This window comes from Chiloscyllium plagiosum, unplaced genomic scaffold (genome assembly GCF_037043375.1).
Source record: "Chiloscyllium plagiosum isolate Xiang-an unplaced genomic scaffold, Cpla_swu_hap1 HiC_scaffold_38, whole genome shotgun sequence".
NCBI classification, from domain to species: Eukaryota; Metazoa; Chordata; class Chondrichthyes; order Orectolobiformes; family Hemiscylliidae; genus Chiloscyllium; species Chiloscyllium plagiosum.
Genome location: NW_028270176.1, coordinates 86,933,045 through 86,958,783, shown reverse-complemented (window position 1 = coordinate 86,958,783; position 25,739 = coordinate 86,933,045). Strand labels below are relative to the sequence as shown.

The window sequence follows — 25,739 nt, the reverse complement described above, 5'->3', positions numbered from 1 at the left end:
AGATTTATAGATATTCTTGAGATTATATGTAAGTTGAATGTGGGAGTCTGGCCAGGAGTGTGTTTGGATAACGAAGTCTGGAGATAACTCAAGGATGGATGAATATTTCAGTAAATGAGCCGAGACGAGGGTGGAGTTGGGTGATGTCACTGATGTAGAAATAGCAGTTTTGGAGTCTGGCTCCTCCTCATCACTCCCCCTCACCAATTCACAAATATTGTTCCTTGTTCTGTCTGTCTTTTCTGGTTATGTCCTTCTCTCCAATTCTGCTAAGAACTAATATTTGACCTCAAGGTTGTTGGAAAATCCTGCCCCATCTCCACTCTCCCTTTCCTGTCTGAATTCCTCATATGTGGTGTCCATCCAGGATCTATCTTTGTTCTCTCCTGTATCTCACCTATATACTGCCAGGAGGTGACATCGTATTGGTTTCACATGTACACTGACAATGCCCAGCTCTCCCTCCCCATCATCCCTCTCCATTGCTCCACTGTTACTCATTCATCAAACTGCTTACCACATGCCTACAACTCGATTGGCTGCAATTTCCTCCAATGAAACACTGCAATGATTAAACCTATTGCCTTCAGTTGCTATTACAAATTCCTTTCCCTTACTGCTGTGCCCCTCCTTCTCACTGGTAAATGTCTGAGGCAGAACTACACTCTTCACAATATTGCTCTCATATTCTGACCCCAAGGTGATCTTCTGAACAGACATCTACACAATCACAAACACCAGGAATTCCAATCTCTAAAATGTTGCTTTTCTCCACCTCACCCCAGCTCAATTGCTACTGAAACCCCTTACCCATGTCTGTGTTGCATTAAAGTTGACGAATCTAAAACAGAACCCTTGATTCTGCAACTGACCCAGAATCTGGTTCTAGGTTGCTCATGATGGGACACATCCTCTCAGTATTTACCCTGTCATACTCCTTAATAAGCCGCTATGTCTCAATAAGATCCCCTCTCATTCTCCGCCAAATCCAGTGAGTCGAGTCCCAACTTCTTCAGCCTTTTCTTAAAAGAGAGTCCCTGCAAACCAGGGATCATCCCAGTCAATCTTCTCTGAATGCCTCCGATGAAGTGATATATTTCCTTAAATAAAGGGACCAAAACTTCTCTCATTACTCCATATGTGGTCTCACTCGCAGTTTATAAAGTGGCTCTCAGGTATATACTCCAAACTCTTAGACTGCAAATCCCTTCAAACAAGGAACAACATTTCATCTCCCTTCCTGATTACCTTTTGTACCTGTGTGCTAGCTTTCTGTGTTTCCTGCACAATTACCCCTGGTCCCTTTGTGGTGCAGCTTTCTACAGTTTCCACTATTTAAATAGTCCTCTACAGTTTCCACCATTTTAATAGTTCTTTTATTATCCCCTCCAAAATGAACAACTTCACATTATCCCAAGTTATGTTCCATTTGCCAATTTGTTGTCCACTTCTCCAACGAATCCCTCTCTGTAAACTGTTAATAATCCTTTTGGAAGTTTACTGTTCTGCATTTTCTAGGAGATTCCCCCCTCATTCTTCTAAACCTTTCCAGGGAGCACCAGACAGTGGGAAGCATGCTGAGTTGCTGTCTTTTCAGAAAGACTCTTTGGAGTGACTCGAAGGATCTTGCTGCCCATTGGTCAGAATGGAGACAACTTGACCATCAAGCTGCATGAGATTTTCACTCCCCATGTCTTACTGATGAGGCACAGCAGCAGCATGGAAGGAAAGAAAAGGAAGCAAATCCTGCTCTCCGCATCTCATTGACTCTTGGAACATGAGGATAATGAAGCTGGAGGGACTCTGTCCCATGTGCCAAACATCTGCTCTGTTCAGTCACATGATGTCCCATGTTGGAAACTCAGAAACCCACATAGATTTTCCCTTGAACTGACTGCTGGTCTCCACAAGGGGTAATTTGCACAGTCATCCTGGACCAGGAGAAAGGGATGGTGTGAGTTTCTCACCTGACCTGACAGTGACGGATTTTATAAACTTGTATTAGAGGATACTACAGGTGGATATTCAGATGGTAATCTCAGTAACTGTAACGCCAAACTCTGATTGAATTACTCCATTCATCAGGACCTGGATATTTGCACTGTGTGTGAGTATTTTGTTCCAGCTCAATTCCATTTTCTGCATAAAAAGTCTCCTTTGAATCAAACCATCCTGTCAATAGATCTCCCCGAAATCTTCGATATGTGTCCAGTAATCATTTTATGATGAGTTGATGAGTGTACGGTTTAACATCCAAATGTATAAGTTTGTAGACACTTATCTCTCAGCTCCCCTCAATTGCCTTTGCTACAAGGAGAACAATCTGTTTTCCCAAACCCCTGATTCCCCAATGTCTGATTGTTGTCTACAAGGCACACATCAGGATTGTGTTGGAACATTCTCCACTTGCCTGCATCAGTGCAACCCTCAACAATATTAAAGAAAGTGAACATCCTCCAGGACAAAGCACTGTACCTCAGTGGTGTCCCATCTACCGCCTTCAGTATTCCCTCTCTCCACCCCCGACGCACAGTGGCATCACTGTGTAAAAGGTAAAGGCAGCATTGTCCTACCAGACCATAGGGCTGCTCTCTTATGAGAGAGAGATGTCTGGTGGTGGTTTAACCTGAGGGTTACCACAGCCCAGGCAAGGGGAGAGGTTGGAAGGAGAGTCCATCTTTGTAGATGGATATTCTTGATATGTATTAACAATAGCCATGTCCCTGCAACTAAAATCCCCCATTCCTTGAACCATCCTGGGAACTTTCCTGTGCACCCTCTCAGGGACCCTGCCATCCTTCCAAATGTGTGAGCGATCTCTGGTTTGCACAGACCCAGCTGCTCTGAGTTCCTGTGGGTGATGTCGTCATCGAGCAACAGTTGCACTAAACCTCACTGTCTGTGAGGGTGGGAGACACAGAAATCCCGAAAACATTTGAGATGTATTTAGTGTGCACTTGCGATGCCATGATATATGACACTTTCCCACAAGTACTGGAAATAGATGAGGATAGTTCGGTGGTAGTTTTTTTTTCTCACATACCCGATGGACCACCAGAGCCTTTTTCTGTTCTGTAGACCGCTGAGATGTTTATTATAGGAATATGACAGGCTCCATTGGACATCAGGTCAGAAAAGGTGATACGAGAATAGATGACACGTGATTGGTCGATGTTTTTGGGAGGAAAGTGAGATGCAGAGGTTTAAGTGGAAATTCAGAAGCTCAGCGCAGGAATTGGAAAGGGCCATCATCATGTGAGAAATAAACATTGGACATCCTGAAAGCTGGAAATAAAGAAAGGCACATATTGCAGAGCTTTGAGAGACTGGAGGGGATTAGACATGGGGAGGATAATGAAGCTGGAGGAGATGCAAGTTGGAAAGGATTGTGAGGATGGTGGATTTTACAGAGATAGAGATATTTGTGATAGAGATTTTTGGATTTTGAGGCTGGAGAGGAATTATAGAGATGAGGACGGTTTGTAAGGCTGGGTGAGGTGGCACTGGTAGGGAGAGATCCAAGCCTAGAGGAATTTACAGAGGTAACGAGTCATAAAGTTATACAGCATCGACACAGACCCTGTGGTCCAACCGGTCCGTGTCGACCATAAATTTGAACTGAACTAATCGCATCTGCCTCCACTTGGTCCAAGTCCATCCTAGCATTCCCTATAGATATTTGTCCAAATGTTTTTTTCCTATTAGAGTTCCATTCCCCTACCCTTTTGCTCTACATTTACCCCTGACTAATTCACTCAACACAATCATTCCTGAACACTATGGGCAATTGAGCGCAACCAAATCACCTACCCTGTACATCTGTGGATTGTGGAAGGAAACGGGAGCACCTGGAGGAACCCACGGTGACATGGGGAGGAATATGCAAACTCCATATGGACAGTCACCCAATACAGGAATTGAGCCTGTGTCCCTGGCGCTGAGAGGTAGCAGTGCGAACCGTTTATCCACTGTGCCACCCTGAAATTGTAATTGTATTCACAGCTGCCACGTCCTCTGCAAGTTTATTCCACATGTGAACCACTCTCTGTGCAAAAACAAAAAATAAAATCCAGAACTTCTTTTTAAAGCCTTCCTTTTCTTGCGTTAAAAAGTATGTCCCCAATCTTGAATCACGCCCCCTCCTGGAAAGGGCACCTACTGTTCACATTACTGAAACTCTTTAGGATTTTACAAACCTCTAATAAGGTCACCCCTCAGCCTCCTGTGCTCCAGTGAAAAAGGACCCTGCCTATCCAGACTCTGCTTATAATGCAATCCCTCCATTCCCATCACCATCCTGGTAAATCTCTTCTGAATCTGCTCCAATTTAATAATATCCTTCCTATAACGGCACAACCAGAACTGGGCACAGTATTCCAGAAGAGACCTCACCAACATTGTGTACAACCTCAACATAACGTCCCAACTCCTATATTCAAAGATCTGAGCAATGAAGGCAAATATGCTAAACCCCTTCTGAACCACCCTGTCTGCATGTGACACATACTTCAAAGACCTGAACCCCTAGGGGTCTTTGTTCCATATCACTATCCGAGACCCAACTTTTAAGCAGTGTAAGTCCTGCCCTCGTTTGTTTTACCAAGATGTAATATTTTGCATATTCCAATCCAAACAATCACAAACATCCTTCGACTATAAAGGCAAGAGGAGTATACTTAAGACTAAAATCAGTAAGGCAAAAAGGGGACAGGACTCCGCTTTGGCAAATAGGGTAAGGAATAGGGAAAGGGTTTTTAGAAATACATTAAGAGCAAGTGGGTCACTAGAGAGAGAACAGGCCACCTCAAAGATCAGCAAGGCAGCCTATGTGTGGAGACGCAGGAGATGGGGTTGTTGGGGGACACTAAACGAGTGGCATCAGTGTTTACTGTGGAGAAGGACACATTTGTGGGGGTTGTCAAGATTAGAGATCGTGAGGGTCATGAGATGGGAGGAGATTGGAGGATGTTACAGAGATTGAGATGTTTGATACCAGAGATAGTGATGGTCCTGAGGCTAGAGAGGATTTCTAGAGATAAGGAAGAGTTTAGTCTGGATGAGGTGACAGTGATCTGGGGAATTGTGAGGACCGAGGAATTCACAGTGATAGCGAGAGTTAGTCATAATGTTATACAGCACAGTAACAGACCCTATGGTTAAACCAGTCCGTGTCGACCATAATTTCCAACTAATCTAATCGCACCTTCCTCCGCTTGGTCCACATTTATCCAAATATTTCCTATTTATGTACTTGTCTAAATGTCTTTTAAACATTCTAATTGTATTCATAGCTGCCTCTTTTTCTGGGAGTTCACTTCACACATGTAAAAGTAAAAACAAATCCCCAATTTATTTTTTAAACTTTTCTCATCTATTTTCAAATTGTATGCACCCAGGTCTTGAAGCCCCCCTCTCCCCCACCCTTCACCTTATCTACACGCTTCATGGTTTTATAAACCTCTAAGGTCATCCCTCAACCTCCTACGCTCGAGTGAAAAAACATCCCAGCCTATCCAGCTTCTCCTTGTGACACAATCCCTCCATTCATGGCAACATCCCGTTTGGTCTCTTCCGAATCCGCTCCAATTTAATAATATCCTTCCTATAACAGCACAACAAGAACTGGACACAGTATTCCAGAAGAGTCCTCCCCAACATCCTGCACAGCCTCAACCTAAATTCCCAACTCCGGTACTCAGAGGTCTGAGCGATGAAGGTAAGGGTGCTAACCACCTTCTTTACCACCCTGTCTACATGTGACACAGACTAAGAAGACCTGAACCCCTCGGTCTCTTTGTTCCATATCACTACTCAAAGACTAACTTTGATTAGTGTAAGTCCTGCCCTCGTTTGTTTTATCAAGATGCAATAGTTTGCATCAGTATTTACTGTGGAGAAGGACACGGGAAATGTAGAATGTGGGGAAATAAATGGTGACATCTTGAAAATGTCCATACTACAGAGTACCTGATATCTGGAAACGCATAAAGGTAGATCAATCCCCAGGCTTTGATCAGGTGTACCCTAAAATTCTGTAGGAAGTGAGGGAAGTGATTTCTGGGCCTCTTGCTGAGATTTTTGTATTATTGATAGTCACAGCTGAGGTGCCAGAAGACTGCGGGTTGGTTAATATGGCGCTATTATTTAATGAAGGCGGTTTGGAAAAGCCTGGGAACTACAGATGCTGTGCTAGATTAGGTGTTGGGGGGAGCCCTGAGCGACAGGAGTTGCGTGTATTTGGAAAAGCACGGACTGATTAGGGATAGTCAGCATAACGTTCTCCATGGGAAATCATGTGTCACGTACTTGATCTGTTTTTTAAGAAGTAACAAAGAAGATTGATGAGAGCGGAGCAGTAGATGTGATCTATATGGACTTCAGTAAGGCGTTCGACAAGGTTTCCCATGGGAGACTGGTTAGCAAGGTTAGATCTCACGGCAGTAGCCATTTGGATATAGAACTGGCTCAAAGGCAGAAGACAGAGGGTGGTGATGATGGATGATTATTTTTCAGGCTGGAGGCCTGTGACTAGTGGAATGCCACAAGGATCGGTGCTGGGTCCACTACTTCTCATCATTTATATAAATGAATTGGATGTGAACACAGGAGGTATAGTTAGTAAGTTTGTAGATGGCACCAAAATTGGAGGTGTAGTGGACCATAAAGAAGGTTACTTCAGATTTCAATGAGATTTTGTTCAGATGGGCAAATGGGCTGAGGAGTGGCAGATGGAGTTCAATTCAGATAAGTGCGAGGTGCTGCATTTTGGAAAAGCAAAGCTTAGTAGGACTGATACGCGTCATGGTCACGTCCTGGGGAGTGTTGCTGCACAAAGTGACCTTGCTGTGCAGGTTCATAGCTCCTTGAAAGTAGAGGTAGATAGGATAGTGAAGGTGTTTGGTATGATTTCCTTGATTGGTCAGGGTATTGAGTAAGAGAGTTGGGAGGTCATGTTGCGACTGTTCAGGACATTGGTTTGGCCACTCTTGCAATATTGTGCGCAATTCTGTTCTCCACCTATCAGAAGGATGTTGTGTAACTTGAAAAGTTCACAAAAGATTTATAAGGATATTGCAAGGGTTGGAGGGTTTGAGATATAGGGAGAGGCTGTATAGGCTGGGGCTGTTTTCCCTGGAGTGTCAGAGGCTGAGGCGTGATCTCAGAGATTTATAAAATCATGAGCATGGATCGGATAGATAGACAAGGTATTTTCACTGGAATGGGGGAGTCTAGAACTAGAGGGCATCGATTTAGCACGCGAGGGGAAAGATATAAAAGGGACCTAAGTGGCAACTTTTTCATGCAACGGTGGTGCGTTTATGGAATGAGCTGCCAAAGGGAGTTGTGAAGGCTGCTACAATTGCAACATTCATTGGGCATCTGGATGGGTATATGAATAGCAAGGGTTTACAGGGATATCGACCAAGTGCTGGCAAATGGGACGAGATTAGTTTCTGATATCTGGTCGGCATCGATGAGTTTGACTGAAGGGTCTGTTTCCGTGCTGTATGTCTGTGACCCACAGCCGGGGATCAGCTCAGTGGGTTTCAGTCTCTTAAAAGGTAAATCTTACTCTGTTTTTCTTTTTAAAATCCGCAACATTCAGTAGGGTGAGTGTTTACTAGTTTAAATGCCTCTGTTATGATCTTTTGGTTGAATGTTTTAAATATAAAATACAGAGACTAATGTATTCAAGAGTAGTCTTTTGTAAAGCTGTCAGACTCTGCCTTTTTCTGGGTCTACAGATTAAGGTGCAGAGATGGCCATTCGTACAGTGATGTGCACTTCCTGGAGGAGAGTAGGGAGAGTTTGAATGATCCTGATGATAGCCTGCAGGAAGTGAAGCAATACCTCTTGGATCACATGCATCTGATGGAGCGGTGCTTAATGGTAATGAAGAATTTACAAGAGTCAGGGTGTGTGATAGGTGGCAGTTTCAGGCCTGAAAACTGCAGATACGGTCAGGTAGATGGGTTACCTCTTGGAAAGGTAGGAGAGGGAGATAGGTAGAGCAGGAGTCTCCTGTGGCTATCCCCATCTGAAACAAGTATACTATTTTGGAAAATGTAGTTGTTCATAGACTCTCAGGGGAATGTTGCACTGACAGCCAAGTTACTGCTACTGAGACTGGCTCTACTATAATGAGAGGTATATCAGATACCAAACGCTCAATGATGATAAGGGATTCTCTAGTCGGGCACAGACTGCTGATTCTGCAGCTGACAGTGAGACATCAGAATGGGGTGGTACCTCCCTGGTGCCAGAGTCAAGGATGTTTCGGACAGGTAACGGAATATTCTCAAAGGGAAAAATGACCAGTGGGAGGTCATTGTACATTGGTACCAATGACATAGGAAGGGGAAAAGATGAAGTCCTGATGAGAGAATATAGCAAATTAGCCTGGAATATTAAAAAAAAAGTAAGTCCTCGGTCATAATATCTATATTACTCCCGATGCTACATGCTAATGAAAGTAGGAATAGCAGGATGGAGGAGATGAATGATTGGCTAAGGAGCTGGTGTAGGGCAGAAGGATTCACATCTTTTGATCGTTGTGATCTCCTCTGGAGTAGAGTTGACCTGCATAAGAAGGATGGATTGTACCTGAATTGGAAAGTGTCTAATATCCAGGCAGGGAGATTTGCTAGTGTTACTCAGGAGGCATTAATCCAGTGAGGGTGTGGGGGTAAACCCAAAGAGATAGTGAGTAAAGAGGTATGTCTGAGGCCGGTACAGTTCAGAAGTCAAACAGTTAAGGCAGGCAAGGGCAAGGCACAGAACCAGGTAGAACTCACAAGTTACACTGCATTTATTTCAATGCAAGAGGCCTGACAGGGAAGGCAGATGGGCTCAGGGAATGGTTTTGACCATGGGACTATGATATCATAAGTATTACAGAAACGTTGCTCAGGGATGAGTAGGACTGGCAGCTTAATGTTCCAGGGTATCGATGCAAGAGGAAGTATAGAAAGGGGGACATGAGAGGAGGCGGAGTGGCCTTTTTGTTTAGGAATTGCATTACAGTTGTGCTTAGGGACGATATTCCTGGGAGTACGTCCAGTGAAGTTATTTTGGTGGAACTGGGAAATAAGAAAGGGATGATCACCTTGTTGTTATTATCTGCGTGGGTTTCGTCTGTTTGCTCTGGTTTCCTCCCACTATCTAAAGATATGCAGGTTGTGTGGATATTCCAGGCTGAATTGCCCATAATTTTCAGGGATGTGCACGCTAGGTGGATTAGCCATGGGAAATGCAGCATTACAGTGGTAAGGTAGGAGTCTCTGAGGGTCAATGTGGTTATGATGGGCTGAATGGCCTACTTCCACGCTGTCAGTATTCTCTGATAATTCTACTAGTTTTAAAATAGTTACAGAAAATAATAGACCAGATCTAAACGGTGTTCGAAATTGGACAAAGGCGAATTTTGACAGTATAAGGCGAGAACGTTCAATATTCCTTTGCTATTCCCAGGGAAAGGGACGGCTGGAAAGTGGGAACATAAGAACATAAGGAAGAGGAGCAGGAGTAGGCTATCTGGCCCCTCAAGCCTGCTCTGTCATTCAATAAGGCCATGGCTGATCTTTTCATGGCCTCAGGTCCACATTCCTGATCTCTCACCATAACCCTTAATTCCTTTCCTGTTCACAAATCTACCTTTTGACCTAAAGATAGTCAAGTCGATAATCTAAACTGCTGCACTCAGCAGCAAATTCCACATGTTCACAGATTTAGCTGAAGAAGTCCATCCTGAACTCAGTCCTAAATCTGATACCCCCTTATTTTGATGCTCTGCTCCCTTGTTTGACCTCCCTGCTTCTATCTTATCTACTCCATTCATAATTTTATTTTTTTTCCTATCCAACCTCCCATACTTCGAAATTCCAAAGAGCATACTACCAGTTTCCTCAATCTCTCTGCATACGCCAACCCTCTGAAATCCTGACTGAAACTAGTGACTCTCCTCTGTACTCCCTCCAGTGCCAGTACATCCTTCCTAATGTAAGGGGACCAAACCTGTACACAGTACTCCAGGTGTGGCCTCCCCAGCACTCTGTATAGCTGCAGCATAACCATCCCTCTAGCAATGAAGGACAATATTCCCTTCACTGCCTTATTTACCTGTTGTACTTGCAAACCATCTTCCTGTAATTCATGCACAAGGACACCCAGCTCCCTCTGTACAGCAGCATGCTGCAAGTTTTCACCATTTCACCATTTCATCATCAGTTTGCTGTTAGTCTAACCAAAATGGATGACTTCACATTTCACAACCTTGTCCTCCATCTGCCAGATCCTTACCCACTCACTTAACTTCTCTGTATCCCTGTGCAGACTTCCAGTGGCCTCTGCAGACATTGCTCTACCACTCATCTTAGTGAGGTCTACCTTTCATGAACCGATGCTGTGTCTGTTCAATGAGATCATTTCTATCCACATAGCTCACTATTTCTTCCTTCAGAGATCGGGCATTTTCCCCACCAAAGAAGTTATGCTAACAGGTCCATTTTAAAATATTCGCAACACATTTGTAGCTTGCCAATCTGTCAGAACTGTCTCAGAGTCCAGCAAATTTTAATGAATTATCATGAGTGCATTTGCTATTTACCCTCTGCCATCTGTTAACGTCCCCTGGGATGCATTCCATCACGGCCAGGCGACCCATCTATCTTTAGGCTGTTATCTTTCCCAACACTACCTCTTTACGGAGAATGATTGCTTCTCTGGCTTATCTGCCATTGCGTCCATAGGCCTGCGACAACGAGAGTACACAAACAGTATGATCCTGTTAAGGTCTTAACAGGTAGTGTAGGGAATGCAGCCTGTCGAGAGAAATTGAGGGTCTCGTCAAGAAAATGAAGGAGGGATATGGCAGGTTCAGACATCTGTATTTGTGTAAATTCCTGGAGGAGTATAGGGGCAGTAGGAGTATACTCGAGGGAAAACAGGAGAGCAAAAACGGAACATGAGAGAGCTTTGGGAAATAGGTTCCCGGAGAATCCAGAGATTCCAGAAATACACTAAGGATAAACGAGTAACCAGGCAGAGAACAGGGACCCTCAAAGATCAAGGAAAAGCTCCTGTTTGTCCTAGATAAGTATATACCTGTCAGGCGGGAGCTATGGTTTACAAAGGAAATGGAACCTCTCTTCAAAAGGAAGAAGGCGGCTTATGTGAGGATGAGATGTGAAGGCTCAGTTAGAGCACTCGAGGGTTACAAGGTAGCTAGGACAGTCCTAAAGAAAGAGTTAAGAAGTGCCAGGAGGAGACATGAGAAATTGTTGGCGGATAGGATCAGGGTAAACCCTAAGGCTTTCTATCGGTATTTAAGGAATAAAAGAATGATGAATAAGATTAGGGCCAACCAAGGATAGTAGTGGGACATTGTGTGTGGAGTCAGAGGAGATAGGGGAAGCACTAAATGAATATTTTTCAACATTATTCACTTTAGAAAACGACAATGTTGTTGAGAGTACTGAGATACAGGCTACTAGACTAGGTGGGATTGAGGTTCATAAGGAAGAGGTATTAGAAATCTTGCAGAGTGTGAATATAGATAAAACCCATCCGGCCCAGTGGACTTATCCTAAGATCCTCTGGGAAGCCAGGGAGGAGATTGCCGAGCCTTTGGCATTGATCTTTAAATCATCATTGTCTACAGGAATAGTGCCAGAAGACTGGAGGATAGCAAATGTGGTTCCCCTTCTCAAGAAGGGGAGTAGAGACAACCCTGGTAATTCTAGACCAGTGAGCCTTATGCAGTTGTTGGTAAAGTGTTGGAAAAGGTTATAAGAGATAGGATCCAGAAAAGAATAATTTGATTAGGGATAGTCAGCACCGTTTTGTGAAGGGTAGGTCGTGCCTCACAAACCATATTGAGTTCTTTGAGAAGGTGACCAAACAGATAGATGAGAATAAACCAGTTGATGTGGTGTATGTGGATTTCAGCAAGACGTTCGATAAGGTTCCCCACAGTAGACTATTGTATAAAATGCGGAAGGATGGGATTGTGGGAGATAAAGCAGTTTGGATCAGTAATTGGCTTGCTGAAAGCTGACAGTGGTGATTGATGGGAAATGTTCATCCTGGAGTCTAGATACCAGTGGTGTACCGCAAGGGTCGGTGTTGGGTCCACTGCTGTTCATCATTTTCATAAACTACCTGGATGAGGGCGTAGAAGGGTGGGTTAGTAAATTTGCAGACAACACTAAGGTCGGTGGAGTTGTGGATAGTGACGAAGGATGTTATACGTTACAGAGAGACTTAGATAAGCTGCAGAACTGGGCTGAGAGGTGGCAAATGGAGTTTAATGCGGACAAGTGTGAGGTGATTCACTTTGGTCGGAGTAACTGGAATGCAAAGTACTGGGCTAATGGTAAGATTCTTGGTAGTAGATGAGCAGAGAGATCTCATTGTCCAGGTACACAGATCCTTGAAAGTTGCCACCCAGGTTGACAGGGTTGTTTGGAAGGCATACAGTATTTTAGCTTTTCTTAATAGAGGGATCGAGTTCCGGAACCATGAGGTTATGCTACAGCTGTACAAAACTCTAGTGAGGCTGCATTTGGAGTATTGTGTACAGTTCTGTTCCCCAAATGAGAAGGAGGATGTGGAAGCTTTGAAAGGGTGCAGAGGAGATTTACTAGGATGTTGCCTGGTATGGAAGGAATGTCTTACGAGGAAAGGCTGAGGGACTTGAGGCTGTTTTCGTTTGAGAGAAGAAGGTTGATACGTGACTTAATAGAGACATACAAGATAACCAGAGGGTTAGGTAGGGTAGACAGGGAGAGCCTTTTTCCAAAAATGGTGATGGCGAGCACGAGGAGGCATAGCTTTAAATTGAGGGGTGATAGATATAGGACAGATGTCAGAGGTAATTTCTTTACTCGGAGTCGGAAGGGTATGGAATGCTGTGCCTGCAACGGTAGTAGATTCACCAACTTTAAGTACATTTAAGTCGTTAATGGACAAGCATATGGAAGTACATGGAATAGTGTAGGTTAAATGGGCTTCAGATTGGTATGACAGGTCGGCGCAACATCGAGGGCCGAAGAGCCTGTACTGTGCTTTAATGTTCTATGTTCTATGAGCAATATGCTGTAAGGATCGTTGCTGGGTCCACTGCTTTTCATCATTTATGTAAATGTTTTCCATGTGAATATAGGAGGTATGGTCAGTGACTTTACATAGATACCAAAATTGGAGATGCAGTGGACAGGGAAGAAGGTTACCTCAGATTACAATGGGACTTCAAACAAATGGGCTGAGGAGTGGCAGATGGAGTTTAATTCAGAAAAATGTGAGGTGCTCCATTTTGGAAAATCAAATCAGGGCAGGACTTATACCTTAATGGGAAGCTCCTGGGGAGCGTTGCTGAACAAAGAGATCTTGGAGTGCAGGTTCACAGTTCCTTGAAAGTGGAATCATAGATAGGCAGGGTAGTGAAGAAGGTGTTTAGTATCCTTGCCTTTACTGGTTAATGGATTGAGTACAGGAGTTGTGACGGCATTTTGTAGCTGTTCAGCACATTGATTCAGTCACTTCTGGAATTCTGCTTTCAGTCCTGGTTTCCCCGCTATCGGAATGATATTTTGAAACTTGAAAGAGTTCAGAAAAGATGTGCGAAGATGTTACTAGGGTTGAGGGTTTCAGCTATATAGGATAGGCTGGGGCTGTTTTCCCTGGAGCATCGGATGCTGAGAGGTGACCTCAGTGGTTGATACAATTGTGATGGACATGAATATGGTAAACAACCAGGGTCTTATTCCCAGGTTAGGTGAGTCCAAATCTATGGGGCACAGGCTTTTAAGGAGTGAGGAAAACAATTTATAAGGGATCTGAGGGGCATTGTTTTCAAGCTGAACGTGGTATGTGTATGTAATGAGCTGCCAGAGAAAGTGTGGTGGCTGGTACAATTGCAACATTTAAAAGGCATCTGATTTGGGTAAGTGATTAGGAAAGGTTTAGAAAGTTATGGGCCAAGTGCTGTGAAATGGGACGAGATTAATTTAGAATATCTGGTCGGCATGGACAAGTTGGACCAAATGGTTGGTTGCTATGCTGTACATCTCGATAACACTGAAACATTAAAATTAAGATAAGTTTCTCTATGTGGGGAGTTAGCAGAAGGTCAGATAATTCTCCTTGGAGCTCAGAAGGTTAAGCAGTGATTTCAACCAGGAGCAGATTTCTTTCCAGGATATTTAATTTAGAGGGAGAAATTATTAACGTCACAATTTTTAGTAACTACTTTCAAGTAATTGGCAAATAATGCAGGTTAAAAATGTGAACATTAGTTTATTCCGTAAGTTCTAAGCATCTGGATCAGTTTGACCGACAGCTGGATGCAGATTCAGTAATTATTGTCAAAACAAAGTTGCAATTTAGCTTCTTTTAAGGAAGGTTTGGAGGACTACAGGCAAATGGGATGTGAGTTGGGACAGACTGGCACCATCTCCAGAGGGAGAGAGTATAGCCCCAATGGGCTGAATAGCCCCCAGTCCCTCTACTCTGTGATACTGCCCCCTTTCACTGAATGTTGAAAGTCATGCCAGTGCAGAGCCATAGATTAGATTAGATTAGATTAGATTAGATTACTTTACAGTGTGGAAACAGGCCCTTTGGCCCAACAAGTCCACACCGACCCACCGAAGCGCAAACCACCCATACCCCTACATTTACCCCTTACCTAACACTACGGACAATTTAGCATGGCCAATTCACCTGACCTGCACATTTTTGGACTGTGGGAGGAAACCGGAGCACCCGGAGGAAACCCACGCAGACACGAGGAGAATGTGCAAACTCCACACAGTCAGTCGCCTGAGGCGTACAGCATGAAAACAACCCCTTTGGTCAAACTAGTCCATGCTGACCAGATATCCTAACCTAACCTCGTCCCATTTGCCAACACTTGGCGCACATCCAACTACACCCTTCCAATACATATACCCATCCAGATGCCAAATGGTCTAATTGTACCAACCTCCACCACTTCCCCTGACAGAAGATTCCATACCTGCACCACCTGTGAAAAAAACTTGACCCTCTGATCCCTTTCAAATCTTTCCCCGCTCACTTTAAACCTATGCCCTCTAGTTCTGGATTCCCCCACCCCAGGGAAAAGACCTTGTCTATTTACCCTATCCATGCCCCTCATGATTTTATAAACCTCTATAAGGTCACCCTTCAGCCTCCAATACTCCTGTGAGGAGCGCACTACTCGTGTCATAATGGGACCCAGGTGATTGACGGCAGCTTCAGACCAACAGGAGAGTTGGTGTGATCCTCCATCCAATGGGAGTGAATGAGGGGTGGGTCCAGTGGGCCAATACGTGACCATGAACTGTGCAGGTGCAGTGTCACTGTGGTGGGGGTGTACTCACTGAGTGTGAAGGGAGAGACAGCAGAGAAGGGAGAGAAGTGAAGTTTGTGTGGACTGGGAGTGGTTATAAACACGGTTTTAGGCGGCTAGACCTGAATTAGAAATTTCTGGTAAATAAGAACCAAAAGAACTGCAGATGATGTAAATCTCACACAACAACCAAAAGGTACTGGTAAAGCTCAGCAGGTCTGGCAGCATCTGTGAAGAGAAATCAGAGTTAATATTTTGGATCCGCTGACCCTTCCTCAGAACTGATGTTACTGAAAAGAAATGTCGGTTTATATGCAGAAGGTAGGGGTTAAGGAGTAAATGATAGGTCGTGATAGAGTCCAAAGAAAGAAATGGGAGCAGTTGGACAAAGGAGTGGATAACGATCTGGCTGGGGGAGGGTGAATAGCTGTTTATGGCCACTGTTAGTGCCTAAATATAGGTAGTGTGTAATGGCAGGCTATTTGATAACCCGTGTGTGGGTTAAGAGGCGAGGGCGCTAGGACATTGGAGAGTTCAGGACCTAAAATTATTGAATTTGATACTGGGGCTCGAGAGGTGCAGGGTCCCCAAGTAGAAGATGAGGTGTTGTTCTTCCAGCTTACGTTAACACGTGACACTGCACAAGCACAGCAGGTCAGGTAGCATCCCAGAAGCAGGAGAATCGACGTTTTGGGCACATTCCTTTCATCAGGAATGCTGGGATTGGGGGGTGGGCGGTAGTAAGAGGGCTGAGAGTTAAATAAGAGGGATGTGTGGGGATTGTGGGAAGGGAGCTAGGAAGGCAATAGGTCGATGTAGGTGGAGGGTAATGGAGAGAGGGTGGAATGGATAATTGGAAAGGAAAATGAACAGGTGGGACAGTTCAAGAGGGTGGTGTCGAGTTGGAGGGTTGGATCTGGAATAAGGTAAGGGAGGGGAGCTGAGGAAGCCTTGATTCTGTGGTTAAAGGGTCCCAATGTGGATGATGAGGTTTTCTTCCTCCAGGCGTCGGCTGGCTGGGATTTGGTGGAGGTGGCCCAGGACTTGCATGTCCATGGCGGATTGGGTGGGGAAGTTGAAGTGGTCGGCCACAGGATAGTGGGGCTGGTTGGTGCATGTGTCCCAGAAATGTTCCCTGAAACATTCTGCAAGTTGATATCCTGACTCCCCAGTGGAGAGGAGACCACGTCGAAAGCAAAGGCCATAATAGGTGAGGTGTTTGGATGTGAGGGAAAATCTCTGCTGGATGTGGAAGGGTCCTTTGGAGGCGAGGGGGGAGGTGTGGGCACAGGTTTTATACCTCTTGCATTGACATGTGAAGGTGCTGGGAATGGAGTGTGGGTTAGATGGGAGCATGGATCTGACGAGGAATTCACAGGGAATGGTCTCTGGAATGCTGAAAGGAATGGAGGTGTGGGAAGTGGTGGAGATGCATTGGAGAGTATTGTTGACCACATGGGAGGGGAAATTGCAGTCCTTGAAATACGGGGCGTTTTGGTATGTTCTGGAGTGTTCTGCCAGCTTGCATCAAGCTTCACTGGAACACTGCAGTAAGCATGAGACAGAGATGTTGGCCAGGGAATAGACTCATGTGTTACAGTGACAGGCAACTGGAAGCTCAGGGTCTGTTTTGCAACAAACGTAGATCATCAGCTGCCATTTCCAGCACCTCCACTGAGATTCTGCCAGACACAGGTTCCTGACCCCTCCATTAACAGCTATGCACCCTCCCAGCCAGATTGTTATCCAATCCTTTGTCTTTCCAAAGGTTCCTATCTCTCTTTGGGATCTGTCCCCACCTATTATTTACTCTTTAACCCCTATCTCCTGCAGTCCAAAGATATGCAGGTTAGGTGAATTGGCCCAGCTAAATTTCCCGTAGTGCTCAGGGATGTATAGGTTAGGTGCATTAGTCAGGAGAAATGTAGAATAATAGGGTCGGGGAATGGGTTTGGTTGTGAAACTCTTCAGAGGGTGGGTGTGACTTGTTGGGCAGAATGGCCTGTTAGCACACTGTAGAGATTCTAATTTTCCCAGCTGCCTCGGTTCTGAGGAAGGGTCACTGGACCTAGAATGACCCTTGGTGTGTGCAGAAGGAGGAAACGGGAAAGGGGAGTTGGATCCGGTTTAGATTGGGAGGTACAACGTTAAAAATCACACACCAGGTTATAGTCCAACAGGTTTAATTGGAAGCGCACTAGCTTTCAGAGCGACGCTCCTTCAGGTGATAGTGGAGGGCTCAATCGTAACACAGAATTTATAGCAAAAATTTACAGTGTGATGTAACTGAAATTATACATTGAAAAATTGATTGTCTGTTAACCGGCAACTCCAAATCATATACTGGGAGGGTTTAATTACACTCTGTACAGGTAGTTAGGCCTGAATTAGAAACTCTTGGTCCCACGTTTACAGCAAATGGGAAAATGGCTGTGGCCCTCAGCCGCCATCTTTATTTGGGGCAAGGTACAGCGAGGCACATGGACATGTCCTCTTCCTGGGTGGGGGAGGGGTGATTTGAAGAGGAGCATTTACACACCAAACACATACCAAGAGAAGTGTTTGCCTTCACTATTCATCTTGCATTGACTGTGAGCTTTGTGTTTTGAATCCATTTTATAGGATATTAATTGAGAATAATTGAGACCGGGATCTCAAAAGCAATTTTCTGTCGTCAGCAGGGTCATGAGGATCTGAATACCATTGACATTTAACTGTGGAAGGAGAAATGTGTGTCTGTACTGTCTGTGGGAAAGTATTTATTTTTTTTCAAGCAAAAAGCAGAAAGATGTTCAAATTTGTGGTTGGATCACCCTTGGGGTTTGTGCTCTATTCTGGGCCCTGCAGCTGTGGAAGGAGATATTGCCCTGAGAGGGAGCACAGATTTATCCAGATTACACCTCGTCTCTTTGTAGGAACTGTCAGATTTGGTCCTAGTTACCCACTTCATGATGTTAACCTGTAAACTCCTTATTTTCAATTCACTGGAAACTTCTCATTAAAATTCCTTATGGACTCAAATTCCAGCACCATTTCAGGTGGAATGTTCCAGATTCTGACAACTGCCTGTTCATTCAGAAACTGCTGAAGTCTGTGTTGACTCTGGTGTTACAAAGGGCTGAATTGAAAGATGAGATGCAGTTCCTGAGCTCCCATTGAGATACACTGGAACAGTACAGGAGGCTGAGGGCACTGTCGGTGTGAACAGACAATAAAAATGACAGGGCTGCACTGTTAGGGCTGCTTGGCTCAATGAGAGTGTTTACACCCAACTCCGAAACAGACAGAGGGGAGACAGGGAGAAGGTGAAGCTCAGCTTCAGTTTTAGTTCAGGCCATTCAGAAATTCACATGGTCCCAATGGGAACAGCCAGTTTGTAAGTGAAACCTGCTGAGTTTTTTTTAACAGTTTTTAAAAGTATAAAATGTCAGCTTAAGTAAAGATCGGGGCTTTAGATTATAATGGAAATGTTTGAAGTGAAGAAAGGTTTCTAGCTCATTTAAATTCTCTTAATGAGAGTAACTAGCTGAAACTAGAGAGACATTGTGACAGGAACCCTCAGACCTGTGCTCCTCTTGTACAATGTGGGAAATAAGGGATGCTTCCAGTCTCCCTGACGGCCATGTGTGCAGTAAGTGCCCATCAGCAGCTACTGGGAAACTGCTTTTCAGACCTGGAGCTGAGAGTGGACTCACTGTGGAGCAATACTGAGAATGTTATGGACAGCATGGTTCGTGAGTTAGTCACACTGCAGGTGAGGGTTACACAGGCAGAAAGGGAATGGGTGACCATCAGATCAAGTAAAAGGCTCAGGAAGGCAGTGCAGGACTCCCCAGTGATCATTCCCCTTCTCAAACAGATATTGTGCACCGCTTGAGATTCTATGAGGTTGGGAACAGGTGGAGTGGGCTCTCATGGGAAATCAGCAACAGCCAGGTTCATGCAACCACAGATAGCTCCGCTGCACAGAACTGGAGGAAGGAGAATGACAGAGCTGTAGTGACAGGGGATCAAGTAGTCAGGGTCAGAGACAGGCGCGTCTGTGACCACAGAGTGGAATTGAACCCAGGTCCATTTATTGATAAGTGCATAGACCAATAAAGGTCAGCGTCCCAAATGCAACCTTCATCACCCTGAAGCTGTACTTTCCAGGGACTGTGCACTTGTTCTGAGCCCTTCAGAGGGATTGAACGGGATGGGGAGAAAACAGGAACAGGTTTGTGTTGTAGATCTACAAAATAACGGTCATCCTCCCCTCTCGGTCTCTCCCCTCTGTCTCCCACCCCCCATCGTGCCTCCTCCCCACCACAGGGAAAAGACCTTGTGTATTTACCCTATCCATGCCCCTACTGATTTTATAAATCGCTATAAGGTCACCCATCGGCATCTGACGCTCCAGGGAAAACAGTGTATTTATCCTCTCCCTGGAGCTCAAATCCTCGAACCCTGGCAACATGCTTGTAATTCTTTTCTGGCCACTTTCAACTTTCACAATATTGTTTTGATAGGAAGGAGACCAGAATTGCACGCAATATTCCAAGTGTGGCCTAAGCAATGTGCTGTACAGCCACAATATGACCTCCCAACTCCTATACTCAGTGCTCTGACCAATAAAGGAAAGCATACTAAACACCTTCTTCACTATTCTATCTACCTGCGATTCTGCTTTCAAGGAGCTATGAACCTACACTCCAAGGTCTCATTGTTCAGCAGCACTCCGGAGGACCTTACCATTAAGTGTATACATCCTGCTAATATTTGCTTTCCCAAAATGCAGCACCTCACATTTATCTAAATTAAACTCCATCTGCCAGTCCTCAGCACATTCAACCATCTGATCAAGATCCTGTTGTAATCTGAGGTAATCCTCTTCACTGTCCACTACACCCTCCAATTTTGGAGTCATGTTACTAATACTTCCTATATTCACATCCAAATCATTTATATAAATTATGAAAATTAGTGGATCCAGCACTGATACTTTGTGACACTCCACTGGTCACAGGTCTCCAATCTGAAAAGCAACCTTCCACCACCACGCTCTGACTTCTACCTTTGAGCCAGTTTTGTATCCAAATGGCTAGTTCTCTTTGTATTCCATGAGATCAACCTTGCTAACCAGTCTCCCATGGGGAACCTGTTGAATGCCTTACTGAAGTCCATGTAGATCATTTCCACCGCTTTGCCCTCATCAATCCTCTTTGGTACTTCAAAAAAATTGACGCAAGTTCATGAGACGTGATTTCTCATACACAAAGCCATTATTGATATCCAGGACTTAACTCAGTACATTGGGATCTGTATCACCCAGTTATGAGTGTTAATATTATGGATAAAGTTCAAGTACATCAGGTTTGTGTTGGTGACTGTGTTTTGAGTCTTGTTAATATCGCCCACACAGGTACGTTCCATTTGAAAGGCAGTCCCTATATCCCTAACCCCCTCCACCTGCTCTGTCTCCTTCATCCCCACCGTAGACAGTAAGTGGGAGGAGCTCATGGAGTTTCCATGTGAGAGAGATTGAGAAAATCTTCCCTTCTTTCCACTAGCCCACCAGGAATTGGTGGTAGTGTCCTTCCTCTGAACCAAGAGGATCGGGCTCAGAGTTGAGTAACACCATCTTTGAAAAGGCTGATTGGAAAACGTGCCCAAGCCGCCAGGCCATACTGTCTCCCAACTGTCCCTGCCTGCGCCTCAACAGATCCTTCCTGTAGTTTCTCTCCTGTCAGACTCTCCCGTTGCTCACTTTGTCCAGGGTCCCCTCCTACTGCCGCACTGATCCTGTCCCTCACTGACCTGTCCATCCCCCAGTGTCCTCCACATTCATTCATTATTTACTATCTCCAGCCCTGCCCCCTCCACCCTATTGGGCAGCAGCTGCTGTCAATCACCCAGCTTCGTGTGCGATCTGGAGCATGTGCTGTCGGAGGGGAGACCAGTGCACCGGCGCAGTGCTGGTCAATTGTTAGTGTATGTGCAGGGCGGGTCAGGGCCAGGAGGGAGGCTGTGCGTGTGTGGGATTAATCTGTCATTGGCAGTTTCCTCCCTCTGGGAACAGGACCCAGGGAAATGGCCCCTGCCCTGATATCGTGACAAGTGGTCGGCTATCAGTGGAGGGAGCATTTTGCAGAAAGTTATCAGAACTCGTGTGAAGATTCAGGAATGTTATGGAAAGGAACACAGATGGGCCTGCAATTAAAGTTCTAATTTGGTTCATCTTAGTTCAATCAAATATGATGTGCAGGATGGTTCTCATCAGAGGGTCCGTGTGGGGGAAATAAATAAAATGTTCCAGACTGGGGAAAAAAAATCAGTTTGGTTCTGACCAGGAAGGAAACCTGGGAGGTGGGGGAAGGATTCCCCAACAGCCAGGAGGCTCAGAGTCAGACTCATTGATTTGATTAGATTAGATTTCCTACAGTGTGGAAACAGGCCCTTCGGCCCAACCAGTCCACACCGACCGTCGGAAGAGTAACCCAGACCCATTTCCCTCTGACTAATGTACCTAACGCTATGGGCAATTTAGCATGGCCAATTCACCCGACCTGCACATCTTTGGATTGTGGGAAGAAATCTTTTTTTGGTTCTTAGTCTGCAGGTAGGAGCTAGGAAGCTGATTTCAAAGAGAAGAGAGAGTGTGTGAGAACTGGGTGTGGAGGAAAAGGGGTGAGGAGATTGGTTTGGATTTCAGTTCACAGAAGAGAGCAATTGTGAGACTGAGCTTTAAAGCTTTGGGGGAACAAAGAAACTACAATTTAATACTCTCACTGTCTTATGAATTTCCATCCTGTGTTAACGGTGGTGACTTATTTTCTCTGTTGTGGGGTTCTGAAAGGGTGGATTTGTGGATGAGAAATTCAAATTGAACTTCCTGTTCAGTCTTGATGGTTACTTGATCCTTGCCGATCTGAATATCATTGGCCTTTTCATGTGGAAGGAAAGGTGTATATTCTGTCCATGGGCGAATATTTCAAATGTCAGTGTGACTGGAAAAAGTACTGAGACACAGCCAAGTCCATGTTAGCATGGTGACTGTGGAGAGAGAGTTCATTTGTTGTTAAAAATCTGAAAAAACATGGCACATTTCCCAGGAACAATTAAGCTACAGATTTGTTTTGTATGAGCACAAAGTTTTAATTAATCATGCAACCAGAAAGACACAAGGATACCTGCACCATGGAACAAACGATGAAAACGGGATTGTTGGAAAGGAGTTAATTATCGATCATGGCTTGTAATCCATTGGCGTTGTAACGTCGGTTCCAGTGCCATGAGGAGATACTGGAAATGTGATGGATGTAATGTAGGTTTCAGTTATTAAACTGGAAAAAGTGCAGAAGAAATTTACAAGGATTTTTGCCAGGGCTCAGGGGTCTGAGTTATAGGGAGAGGTTGGACAAGCGAGGACCTTTTTGTTTAGAGCAGAGGAAACAGAGGGGGGGATGTTTTCTGGAAGTGTATAAGACCATGAGAGGCCTGGGTTAGGTGAATGCACACAGTCTTTTGCCCAGGGAATCAAGGAGTGGAGGGCATCAGTTTACGGTTAGAGGAGAAATTATGAAAGGGAACCTGAGGGAAGTATATTTACTATTTCTCCTGCTATCTCTGGTAGCACCCTGGGAAGGAGACTTGTCTACCTTTAGCTCCATTAGCTTGCCCAACTCTAACGCTTTCGTGATGATGGTTGTTTCTTGGTCCTCACTTTTCTCAGTCTCCTTATCAATTACTGGCATGTTCTTCGTATCCTCCACTGTGAAGTCTGACTGCTGTGTCCTCATATTCCTGAACCCTGCTGGATAGGAATAACTAGGTACAGAACTCTGAGAGGTCTTCTTTGAGTCTTTATTGATGAGACATGGCAGTTACCTGGATAGTGTACATGCAGAACACCTCCAGGCAGCATCAGGTAACTCCCCGCCTGTCCGATGTGCCGCTCCCATTCTTATACCTTTGTGGTTTGTGGTTTTGAATGGACGCTGTCTCTCAATATTATCTCCATGGCAATGGCAGTTAAAAGTCGAGTTCAGCTCAACACTTTGTGGTTAAACCACATACCCCTCCCCCACACCCCTGTGGCTCAGTCAGGTATCTGACAGGCGCTTCAGTTTCAGTGGGGCTGTCTGTCAGGATTCTGATGTGGAAGAGCCGGTGTTGGAGCGGGGTGGGCAAAGTTAAAAACCACACATCACCAGGTTATAGTCCAACAGGTTTATTTGGAAGTACAAGCTTTTAGAGTGTGCTGTGATTTGTAACGTGATCAGGATTATCTCTATGGTAACAGTTAAGTGCTTCAACAATTACAGAGGCCATATGTTCCCCACACAATAGGTTCCCCTCTAGCCGTGTAAACTGCTATTCTGGCCCTGGGGATAGCTACTCATCACTTTTCTCCCCCAATCCCATCCAGCTTTCTGTTGATCTTTAAAGTTTTTCTAATCTCCTAGTTTCTCCTTAGGCTTTGCCAATTTGTATGCATTCAATTTCAATTCGATAGACTCCCTTATTTCCTTAGCAACCCATGGCAGATTACTCCTTTTCCTACAGTCCTTCCTTTTCACTGATATATACTTTTGCTGAGCAGTTTGAAAAATTGCTTTGATATTCCTCCACTGTCTGTCAACTGTCCCACCCTAAAGTTTTTGCTTCCAGTCTACATTAGCCAACTCCTGCCTCATCCTATTGTAGTCTCCTTTGTTTTAGCACAGGATCTTGGGATTGGATTTAATCTTCCCGCTTTCCAACTGTATTCTAAATTCAACCATACTTAACACAAGTCTTTTATCAGATTACGAGGTGAGGCGATGTTACCTGGGTGTTTTGGTTTTCATTGTCAGAGACCTTGGCTTTGTGATAAATTATAGGATAGATATTCAGAACAGAGTATTCTGGACGGTGTGAATGTACTACACAGTCTAAAACCATAAATCACTGTCTCCCCTCAGTTTACATGATTTGGAAATGCCGGTCTGGGACTGGAGTGTACAAAATTTAAAAAATCACACAACACCAGATTATAGTCCCTCATGTTTAATTGGGAACACACTAGCTTTCGGAGCGACGCTCCTTCATCATGATCCAATTAAACCTGTTGGACGATAACCTGTTGTTGTGTGATTCTTAACTCACCTCAGTTTAAAATTGCAAAATTATTATCTCCCACATACTTCCTCACTATCTAAGATTGGAACGCTAATCCACCTGACTATCCTCTTTTACCAAAAATCCCCTTTGGTGAAGGTGGTGAGTTTTGGATTCAGCTTTCTAGTTATTACCGTAAGAAGATAAGCACTGGGCACAGGAGAGGGAATGCAGCCCTTCGAACCAGCTCCACCATTTAATTTGGTGATGATTGAGCTCACCTCAGTCTCAGCTGGATTTTCCCGCCAGCTCTCTCTCACCCTTCATCTCATTGCAAATTCAACATCTGTATCTCTTCACTAAATTTGCTCATTGTCCTGGCATCCACCGCATTTTGAATAGGGAATTCCACAGATTCACAGCACATTGAGATAAGTACATTCTCCTTCATGAGAATGGAATAGAATCCCTACAGTGCAGAAACAGGGTACTCGTCCATGGAGTCCACACCAACCCTATAATGAGCATCCCATTCAGACTCACCCATTCCCTGTATTTCCCATGGTTAATGGCTTAATCTGCACAGGCATGGTCACTGTGGGAATTTAGCATCGCCAATCCACTTAACCTGCACATCTTTGGACTAAGAGATGAAACTGGAGCACCCAAAGGAAACCCGCACAGAGACGGGGAGAACGTGTAAACTCCACACAGTCGCCTAAGGCTGGAATCAGATCCAGGTCCCTGACGCTGTGAGTCAGCAATGCTAACCATTGAGCCACCTCTGCTTAAAATCATCTCCTATTAACTACCCCACACCCCAGTTGGCTGAGTCTATATTCCTTATATCAGAAAATCAGGTTGTGGAAGCAGATGTATCAGTAAAACCCAGTGACAGTCCATATGTTCTGTGTGTCTGAATGGGGATCCTATACACAACACCCTCCAGCCTACACTTTTCAATCACTTTCCAGAGACAGGGTTCCAGTGGCTTCATGGGGACTACAACTCACACAGTCCCTGAAGCAGGGCCCACACGTGTGTGGGGAAACCCGGCACTGTACATGTACAGAATGTGGGCGGGTTTTGGAGCATGTGCTTTGGGTAAGTATACTTTGCAGAAAGTATTTCACACTGTGATTGACTGGAGGAGGAATGTATCTGCTTATAGTATTGATCTGTTGGGGGATCAAAGTGTCACCACACCCATGTAGGACCACTCTCCATCCTCAATTCATTGTAATGGTGGGAATCAACCAATGGGAAACAAAGAAGGATCTGACCCATTCTCCCAGACTGAAGGTTCTTC

General features: G+C 44.7%; 1 long non-coding RNA gene across 1 annotated transcript in view; it reads left to right on the top strand.

Annotated features, from left to right (window-relative positions):
• The window catches only part of LOC148139721 (uncharacterized), a 54,238-nt gene that overhangs the window by 28,063 nt on the left and 436 nt on the right, over positions 1–25,739 (top strand). The window lies entirely within an intron of this gene.